Here is an 11,229-nt window from a genome sequence, read left to right as displayed (position 1 = left end):
CTGGGTTTAGAGGAGAGCAGGTGAGGGGCCAGTGAAGATGACAAAGTGTGTTTTTTCTGCATTTGAATGGTTTTTATTTTGCCATTTGTGCTTTAAGAGGTATTTATCGGGGGTAGTAGAATGCATAGCCTTTGGATGGGTAGCTACAGGTAATAACAGGTCACCTACCTATCTGTTGGTTTTATTTTTTCTTATTTTATCATAGATGCCACTGCTATTGACAGACATACACAGTGTGTGCACGTGCTTAATTCTGTACCCTGTCTGTGGTTATTAAACCAGTCTGGTTCAAAGTCAAGGCAAATTTTGTTTACATGTAATGTCTCACAGGAAGAGGTATCGAAAACAAGCAGGTGAAAGATCAGCTATAGAAGGAAAGAGCAATAATCCACCTTTTAATTTCTAATCTCTCATTAAAATCTTTACAAAAAGCTTCTCTAGAAAGTTGTCTTGCAACAATCTGTTTATAATATTACATTAGTGTAATTTTCATCTTCCATTGGAAAATGCAACAAAACATTCCCATAAATAAAAAAGAAAGATGAATGACAGGGTTTTATTACAGAAGGAGCCACTGACACTAATTAACAACCCAAGGATTATGCTTAGGGCAGATGAATCCCCTAAAGTGCGAGCAGTATTTTTACCTCCTTCTATCAGGAAAGGAAAAGTTTAGGTCATCTGAGGGAAACCAAGGAAGCAGAGAAAAAGACAATTATACCTCCTTTTCTCCTCCTCCAAAGACAGCCTGGACATTCCCAAGCTGGGTGTTGGTCTCAGCACACGCCGGGAGGTGTGTGTGCCCATGTACCATGCGATGCTGCGAAGAAGGCGAACGCCACTCTCCCCCAACAATTACCCTCTGTTCATGTCTGATATACAGCCAAAGCTCTTCTGTGAAGAAAATGAGCGAAGCACCTATGAAAAAATAAACTGCTTTCCAAGAACATACATCACTTGAAGGGGCTGATTTTCTTGTCCTCAAACAACCCTGTTCCTAAGGCTCCTGGGCTGCCTCTAACTGCAGGAAAAACCATACTGGGGGTTCGCTATATGGTGTGATCAGTTTTGTCAGACTCAGTCACTCATTCATTTTCTCTCTCCTACACCGGCACAGGGTGCCTGACTGTGAAACCAAGGAACAACTAAACTGACCCATATTGCTGTTGTGACACTAGTAAACTACACATATTAATACCACGGCATCTAGCACAGCACTAATAGTTGGATTATTAGTGGCTGAACAAGCAGGCTTAGGCAGCCTTTATTAGGCTAATGAACAGATTTTTCCAACCAATGTCCCTAATCACCGTGCCTGCCTGCAGTAAAACTGCATGAATAACTGTTAAACCAGATACAATTAAGGTCCTCACTGGGATTAGAGCTACGGAGCGGCTGTTCCCAGGCACCTAGATCCCTGTTTCCTAATTCTAGTTAATAGGAGACCTTCTGCCTGCTTTCTGCCTTAAGCCAGTAAAGGAGAAGGCAGGGGGAGGGAGGGAGAAAACCCTTTGCAGAATATCAGATCCTCTCTCCTAACCTTTCCTGGATGAATAGAGACAGATTGTGAATCGTGCAAACCTAACATCTTCTAGAACAATGAGGCCCTTCAGCAATAACAATAGTACTAATCATAATAGTAGGCAGCTCCAGCCCCTTTCTATCATGTGCAAACAGTTGGGGCAGAATATGAAATTGCTTTAGAAATAGATACTGACTTTTTCCCCCCCCTCTCCCTTTCACTTGCCTACTAAGAATAGCCTAATTTATTCATGCTTTTATTTGGCAACAGAAACTAGGCTGACCTGCCTCCCTTTTTATTCACACAGATAAAAGGGCTTTGGCAAAAAGGCAGAGGACACTCTCTGCATTTAAAGGTGTCTAGTGTTGCTCTCCAAAGGAATGACAGAATGGTTACTGCTTCTTTCATTGGTCCTCCTCTGCTCTCTGGCCTTCATCTCTTTTCTCTCCGACTTTCTTTGGGGCTGTTCATGCCATAAAACTAGGTTAAATCTGGGGCGGAGGGGAGGGGAGAGAGTAAAAGAAACTCAAGTGCCTTCAGCATCTCGTTCAGAATAGTGTGGCACTGTGCAGCTACAGAGGTCCTATGTGTAACTCACAGTCTTGGAGCTCCGGGAAGAGAGCATGATTTAGAGATTTTGTTGAGAGTGTGTGTATTTGGCAGGGGGGAAAGAAGGGGGGCTGAAAAAGGGCTTGCGTTAACCCTTCTTTTATCTTCACATAATGAGAGCTGCTACTCAGAAAACGTGAGTCATTGAAGAAACACCTTGCATACCAAAACCAATCCATATGAGACAACCTCACTGTATACATCCTGCTTACGTCCCCAGCTGTGTGCTCACAGCGGAGCCCTCCCGAGAAGCACGCGCAGCCGAGCCGTTATAGCGAAGGCAGATAACAGCAAAGTTAATTGCGAAGTACAAACACAGGGATCTTTCAAGCTGGACAAACCCCCTGTGTACGCAAAGACAGCTTCAGTGCCTGCCTTCGCATCCACTTGGGTGAGCAAAGAGCAGGGTTATCTGTCATTGCATAGAGGTAAGAGGGCTTCTGTCTAGGTGAGTAAAGTTCAGCTGCTCCCTCCTTGATTAGTAAAACCTCAGTCTAAATAATAATTTTTAAAAACCTACCAGAGGTTGTTGGTCATGTGTTGTGGCATTCCCGATGGTGCTGCAGAAAAGCAGTGGCACTGTCTGACTGTCGTGCCAGGGAGTGTCTGGACAAGATAGCACAACCACAGTCACCCACAAAGTCAGGTCTTCTCCAGGCTGCTAGAGCCTCACTTTCCCCACACATTGCTTTCCATGTTTATTTTAGAAGTATTTTGGGTGGCTTTTCCCATGGTTACTGCTGCATCCAAGGTTCTCTTTTCTCTTGAGTTTATTTCATAGCATACAATATATTTGTATAACAGATGATCTAGAAAGTCACATAAAGAGGAGGCAAACTAATAGTCTATGAAAAAACAAACACTGAGGATGCTGATGTGCAAGTCCAGCTTAACAATATCTCTTGCACTTTTAAAATCAACCACATCCACTACTGATTGATACTTGCCCTGCTCAACGTCCAACTCCTGGTTTATCATTCTAATTTATCACCCAAGTGGCTGATTTTGTTCCTTCTGCACCTTTTGGACTACCTCATTTTCCCAGGTGTATGCCAAAACAAGTATGAATTCAGTAGGTATATTATGGCTTACTCCACTGTAGCTGAGAGCAGAATGCGACTTGTCTTCTTCTCAGATGCATTATTAAGGAACCTAGTGAGAGCACAGATTTTCCTGCTATGTTATCACATGATAAGGTCGAGTTGATCTGCAAAGTGAAACCTTTCAGAATTTTATTTGGCAGTTTGCTTTAAAACATCAAGTGGTAAATGGTTTCTGCTCTATTTCAGTTCTCATGAACACAGTTCTTCTACGACTGAACCCTTCAACAGGTTAGCAAACATTGTCTCTCTGCCAAGACATGCCATTTCTTTTTTTGTAGAATACTTCTTTTCTTCATTCCTCTGCCAACCCTTTTCTCTTCTCCACACACTGCTTTCAGATTGCCAAGACATGATCGTGTGCTTTAAAGTTGATTTCGGAATTACTTGGCATATCTTCTTAGCTTTCATCTATTTTTCTATCTGGAAACACAATAGAAAGCTTTGACTTTTGAGAATATTTTTTTAAGCACCTCTTTTGAGAACCTATCAAAGTGTGAGCTACCCCTAATTTTGTGTAAAAAACTAGACCATCAAGATGAATATTCTTTTCCATATGCAGTTGAGAAAGGTTGAATCTTCAAAGCTAAAATCCAGATTTAACCTCCCTGCAAAGCTCAGGTATTGGCATCTTCTTATCAGGCTGAAAACTGAGATGTAAGAGGGAAGTCTTAAGTGCAAAAGTACATACCCTAATCTACTCCAGCACTGTCCAAGAAAGACTCCCTAGTGCACAGACACTATCTAACCATATAAAATGCACCAGATTGGGCATGTGGAGGGCTGTGTCCTTAAGAAGTTTATTAGTAGAGTTAAAGCCACGTATAGTAGCTGTGGTCATCTCATCTGTCATTCTGTTACACTGGTAACAAAACATGACTCTCATTTCTCTCATTTATCAAAAGATATTTCCAAGTCCTCAGCTCATTCTGGTAGCTCTGTCCTAAATGCTGTTTCTATTTTTTACACACACTCTGTGAAGTTGAGCCTCAGTAACCCAGGAGTTGTTTCCCTGTCTTCCTACTCCTTACACAGCAAATCATCATATTTGCCATTTTAAGAGTCAGTATCTATTTAGGAGACCAGAATTACCAGGGTTTCTGTCATTAGCCCAATCCTCTTTTCATGTCATTACACTCACGGAAATGGTCTCAACCTTTTAAGTGTGACCTACATTCTCTGTCCATAGATGTAGGATTTTGCATTTGGCTGCATTATCTCAGTGTTTATTTCTGCTACCATATTGTGTGTCCCTTAACTCTTCAGAGTGAAACCTTTTTGGGCAGTCACTCTACCTGGCTATGTGTTGGTGTGGTGTCTAACATAAAAGACCTTCAATCTGGAGTGAACTTCACTGGCCTTCTCTACATACCATTCATATAGCTGTCTTTATGCTGGGCTCCTTCTTCAATGTCTTTTGGTATTCAGATGTAAAAATATCACATGAGCCTCCACATGTCTGTTTACTGCCTCCGTTCCATTGCCTTGAGTTCAATACAAAAATATGCTCATTTACATAACCTGTTGTCAGACATGCATACTTAAAGGCTAACCTGGCCACACAGCACAAAATCATGAGTTTGCTTGCCAAGACTTTCCACTCCTACTCTTCATAATAGGTTTCAGAAGCATCTACAGAAGTCAAAAATACCTCTTCTGTCAATAGAGCACAGGATGGCCAAACTCAGGACAATCTTAGAGCTGCACACATTCTACGTATTTATAGAACAAAGATCAATAAATATTTCAGATGTACCTATATTTATATATCTGGGACTTTTAAGACACAACCCCAAACAGAGATATTTTCTTCAACCAGTTCTTGCCATAAACACAACCAACCTATCCTATGGAGAAATGACCCTCAGATGAGGTTTTGTAGGGTGTCAGATGCAATCTATCAGCCAGAACAGTTTGGCTTCCCTGTGTAGATGAGGATCCCAGGATTTTAGAGTGAGAATCTGTTTTAATGCCCTTTTGACCCCCTTCCCATGGGCGGTTGTTACAGGTTTGGTGGGATCAGTGAAGGGCTCGATGCATGACAATAGAACAGTAAAAGCTCTGCAGGTTCAGCAACTATTCCTAGCAGTAGGGAGTCTATACTTTCTCAAAAAGAGTCCAAAAAAATCACCCCCAGAGTACAATATGAAGAGAACTAACCTACTCAAAACATACAAAAAATATCTAAGTAAAATGTGACTTTGTTAATTTTTCCCAGAAGAAACATATAAATCATATGCTACCACCTGTTGCCTTCTGCCAATTGAAGGACAGTGGATTTTAAATTCTGCAAGTTTTTCAAAATTCCTTAGTATTTCATCCCTCAAACATTTAATTGCTTCTGACTGCCTTCAGGAGTTACACTGGAAGAAAAGCTGTTGTGCAAGGCAGCTGGGAGATCTCAAGCGGTTCCAACTTTTCCCAGTTAATTCTATAGCCTGAAAGCAAGCCAAGATCTTGGATTAACACTAGAAGGGCGAGGATTGTGGCTTCAGAGTTTGTTACAAACAAAAGCACATTGTCAGTGTATAGCATCAAATGGTACTTCAATGAACCAACCTTGATACCCTGAATACTTGAGTGAAAGCATACCATGATTGCCATTTATTTCAGGGCATCAGCAAACTCTGATGTTGTTGCAAGCCCATAGGGAACCAGGGCATTTGCGGTTTAGCAAAAAAACAAATACGCACACACACACCCCCACACAGCCAAAAAACCCCCCAAAACAAAACAAAAAACCCAACGAAAAAGAAATTCCCCACATTGCAAATAAAACCAAAGAAAAAGTTTAACTTGCATGGGTTAACTTTCAGGACTTGCATGCAGGACCATAGTTAGACTTGTGGAGATTTTAGTCAAATTAAGTTGTGTTTTATAAGCTTCATGTATATCTCATTATATATTATGCTTATCTCAGACTGCAGTAATCATTTCCCCAGCTGCTTTTTGCTTAAGATGGCAAGTTAGCAGTCTACCTACTTTTTCCCCTGACTCCCAGAAGTCTTAACAATGTGTAAATTCAATGTGGGCCATATGCAGTTTATTTAACCTCTCCAGGTGTTCTGGGAAAGGACTTTTAGCCTGTTGCTGATCTAATTTCATCTTCTGTCTTCACCTTTTCCTTAAAACCACAGCAAAACTAATAACTCAGCCTCAAAGCAAGGCTTCAAAGCAGCTTGTCAATTTTCCTTAAAGAAAAACTGAAGAGATCAACTTCCTTTTTTTTTTTCCTTTTTGTATAAACAACCTGAAATGGGGATCTAAAATGAGCATGGTATTAAATTTCTGTTTTATTTCATGCCCAAAGTGTGTGGAGTAAGTTTTATTGTAATGAATGCAGGGTCAGAGATTAGGAGTACATCAGCTGAGCAGTTGAACACAGCTCCCAAGAGGAAAGGAAAAAAAAATAGTAATAATCAACCTATGAATACAGCCTTTATTATGATACTACAGTTCTAGAACATCTAATTTATGACTTGAGTGGAAAGATTTATGTACTATTAGTTCCAGATTTCATTAGACTTACGCACAGTTATGATAAGGATGTGTACACTCCTGGAAGCTTGTCAAAAAGTCTATGAAAATTCTGCATAGTGAATTCCCCTGGTCGCAGACCACATGTCTGACATGATGGCTTCTCAGGCAGACCATGTTCTTCTCCTGGTTTGTACTTAGCAAGCGAACTCACCAGGTAGAATTGGTTTTTTGCTCTGTCTGTAAAACCTCCAGCACAGTGGGATTGCTATAAATTGGGATTTTAGAGTGTTAAGATAATGTAGATAATAAAATCAAAACAATAACAGTATGAAATGATGCAGGAAACCAAATTCAGCACTGTACAACATATCCAGCTTGTGAGAAACCTGACCCAACTAAAATCTGCCCTTTGCTCTACAACTTCCCCTGTAAAGTCTTGAAAACACATTATTTCGGAGATGGGACTGTGTCAACAAAACCCTCTTTTTTCAGCCTACATTGTGCAGGATGGTTTCTTTACTTGAGCATACAGAGAATTTGATTATCCACTTTCAGGGGTTGGCCTTGAGGCCAAGAACCTGTGGCCCTCAACATTCCGTGTCGGGTCCTCAGACAGATCAAATATTTCTGGGGAAAGTACCAGAAGATTTCCTTGTCACAGGCCTTAGAGTTCCCTGTGATGCTGAGGCTGTTTATGTGTGATCTGCTCTCTAGATCAGCCCATTTACATTTAATTAATCTTTACATTCCTGGGAGGTTTCCCAAACCTGGGCAGCCATGTATTTAATCCTCTGCTCAAGACATACCACCCAACTGCACCACAGGCATTGACAGAAGTATCAAGGAGGAGACCTAGCAGATACTGTTCTACCTCCAGAGATGAGTGGGTTTAGCTGCAGTTGTTTTTAGCTGAGAGGGCAGGAGCATAGCCTACAGGAAGGAGGAGTTTGGAGGAGTCAGCTTGTTACTAGCTTGGCTGGTAGGTAGATAAATAACTGTATACACAGGATATAACTAGCAATCAGGTCATGAATCTCTGCATATAGTTATTTCTATAGAAGCCAAACACATTTGGCAAGTCTGGCATTGTCTTAAGTTATTAGCTGGCACATAGTATACAAAGTCTTTCAGTCCAGTGAAAGCAACAGAAAAGAGGAGATTGCAGTTGATAGGAAGACAATAAAAACATCACTGAGCACAGAACAAAGGACGGACTTGGGGCAACAGGAGAGCTAAATTTCAAGCCCTGTGTAAGCATGGAGGGCAGAATTCAGTCCATGACCAAGCAGATCATGGGTATTAAAAATATGTAAATTAAGGAAATTGTTTAAAAATTAATACTTTGATGTCCTACTAGCTTGCAATGCAAACAAAAAAAGATCCAATTAACTAAAATAATTAGTGAACAGACAATGCATTTGATAAACATTGATTGAGAATGGAAATAACATTTCAGCTCCAAGAATCAGCAAAGGAAATCCATGCTTGTAATGCATTGCTCAGAGCCTTGGCATCCATGTCTACTTTTAGAGACATGAAGGATTCACCAAACACAGAGGAGATCATTCATGGGATGAATAATTCAGGTGACTCCAACATAAAGGACTGTAATTCAGGTGACTCCAATGTAAAGGACTGATTACTGAAACAGCTCAAATCTAACTACAGGTGCTTCTGAACAGAAAGCACTGAGTAGCTGAAAACATACATCAAAACCAGAAGAACTAATAGCGAGGAGTAGGTATACCACAGGCTAGAGCAAAAGGAATCCAGGTGAGACAGACATAAACTGCCACAAACATAGGCACCATGCCAGAGAAAGCAAGATGAAAGGTAAGAGTGGAGCACACCTCCATGCACCCCAAATAAACTCCATGAAAAGAGTTCAGCCTGGCACTGTAACAACAGAAAGTACAGAAAAGTTGCTGCAGGACACCCTGGTAGGCAGGCAGTCCCCTGTAGCAGGGAAAGTAAGGACTCCAGGCTCCTCTTGGGGACTCCATCTCAGTCCAACTCTCAAAACTACCCAGAGAGACCCAAACATGGGAGTCGGGGGCAGAGCGGGGGCAGAGGTAAGGACAGGGCTGGAGAAAACTGGAAGACAAGGATCACAGAGCAGTGAGAGCAAGAGCAGGGTCTCGGCTGCTGGGAGCTGCTGGCCTCACCAGGAGCCGTGCCTTCCCACCCCTGGGCACGCTGCATGAGGGCCCCACAGCCTCCCCAGCCAATTCCCAAGCTCGGAGGTGGAAGGGTGCAGGGCACATCCCAGGAGGCATCAAGGAAAAGCCCTGGATTATACACAGAACACCGGCTATGATTTTGGATAGGTTTATTTACACCAGCTCTACCAAGGCACAGGCAGCTGAGTTTTGCAAGCACTCCTATTCAGCACAAAATGAAAGATCGAGCAGGGATGTTGGCAGTAGCCAGGCTTTAAGCAACCAGCACATCTCTGTTACTTTCCCTTTCCTGAGGAGCAATTTTCCTTATCTCTATCTGTAAGCTGACTCTCAGCATTACACCAGGTCCTACCAAAGTTTGCTTTTATCGTGATGGAAAAATTGGCAACAGACCCATGGACCTGCAAGGGGCACCCTGGTACCAGTCACTCAACCCACAGTGGTGTTATAAAACAGCAACCTTCTGCTTTGCTAACACACAGACATCTCAGACGTAAGCAATTTGTTTAAAGCATTTTAAGATACTGGGAAAAGAGCAAAAAGCAGAAATGAGAAACAATAGCATACTGTTAACTTTTGGGTTAACACAACTCCCAGTAATTTTCTTGTCTCTGTGCCTCAAGTTTAAAACCGAAAAAAAAAAAAAAAAAGGTAAAAAAATCATCACATCTCCTTGTATACATCCCAGCAAACTGTACCAGGCTACTTCAAGTTTGTCTCTCCCGGCTTCTGTTATGTTGACTTCTGCTACAGGACGAGTGAACACACTGAGGAATAGAGCCATAATTCTGCTCCAAAATCTAATGCCAGCTGGAAACAGTGAAATTATGACATTGGACTTGTCAGTGGGGATGTCAACAGCAGTAGCACATAGAGGTTTTATGAAATACTTCTTTTTGCAGTCCACCAGATCCTGTAAAAGTGCTCAGAGGTTGCCTGTTAGGGTCTGATCTAACCTCTTTAAGTTAGTAGAAGTGTAGTAATGGGCTTTAATAATCTCCGGATCAGAACTTTTAATGATAAGCATGTCTGGAATAGCAATTTTTACACCCCTTAGAAGTAAATAATTTGGTTACAGCCCCTCTTCTCCACAAACAAGCCATCAAATAGGCTGCAACTAGCTTGCCTCTTGGACATATCCCTTGTTATTTTCTTTGTGCATTACAAGCAAATAACATAACCAGTAAACTGTAATCATGGTTGAGCTAAAATCTAGGGTAAACTGACATTATTCGTCTTGGGCATTATTTGAGGAAGAAACTGGTTACAGGTTGACATACCATTTGCTCAAGAGTATTTCATGCTGTTGGTTTTGAAGTAACAGTATTTAAGAATCTGCCAGGGAATTAGTAAAAGTAACTATGTTTACTAAGAGTAATGCTAACTAAACAGCTCCAGACAAAGCCTCCTGTGCTTTACAAACCTTTGCACTCTGCCAGAAGAATGTGGGAAAAGAGTTAATCAATAAAAGACAAAATAGAAGCATTACCTCATCGCAATGAAAAATCCCATAGCCTAAACACTGATCCAAAAGGGGGAAACTGAAGTAGTGACTCCAGCGATAGGAGTAAACCTTTGGTAACATCAAATGTTCCATTCTAGTTAGAGAAATACTTGGCTCCCAGTAAAGTAGCAATCTCTCGTTGTATGCCACAAAATGAAGATAGAGATAAAAAGCAAACACAAAAATGAATTGTTTTTAAAATACAGTGTGATATCTTTAGGCTAGACTATGCCTTATGAAATATTTGTACGTAGCTGATTACAGAGAAGCATCTGTCATAATTCTGGCCTCTATGAGCTACCATACCCTGAGGCAGCAATAATACATGCCTATTACTAAACTGCTAGCAAATCATGTAGCAGTATATCAATGCATTAGCCATGAAGAATATATGTGGGTACAAAAGAAGAAATTATTTTAAGAAAGAAAGAAGAAATTACTTTAAAGCTATGTTTCTTCCTGGAACGAGGTTCTTTGTCTGAATCACACCCTGGTCTAGAAAGCTCAGTGTGCAGCAGGGGGACTCCTCAGAAGTTTCTCAGTTCCCTTTAACACAGCCCAGATATTTGTCAGCTGTGCAGATCTAGCAAGGCACAGACACTGTCATTTCAATTTCAGTTTCCAGGAAGATCACATGTGGTATAGCTTTTTCCCAACAACCATGCCTACTTTGTGCAGCACTGTCAAGATGATGTCCTTTCTACCATCAAAAGCGTCAGAAGGAGGAATAAAAACAGTCAGCAAAAAAGCTTCTAGTAGGTAGAAACTGCTGCACAAAAGTCCTCACTTTTTAACTAAAACTGATTTTCTCAAACTTTCTATACACTCAGCACG

This window comes from Falco biarmicus, chromosome 8, assembly GCF_023638135.1.
Source record: "Falco biarmicus isolate bFalBia1 chromosome 8, bFalBia1.pri, whole genome shotgun sequence".
NCBI lineage: Eukaryota > Metazoa > Chordata > Aves > Falconiformes > Falconidae > Falco > Falco biarmicus.
Note: the sequence above shows the minus strand (reverse complement) of the source record.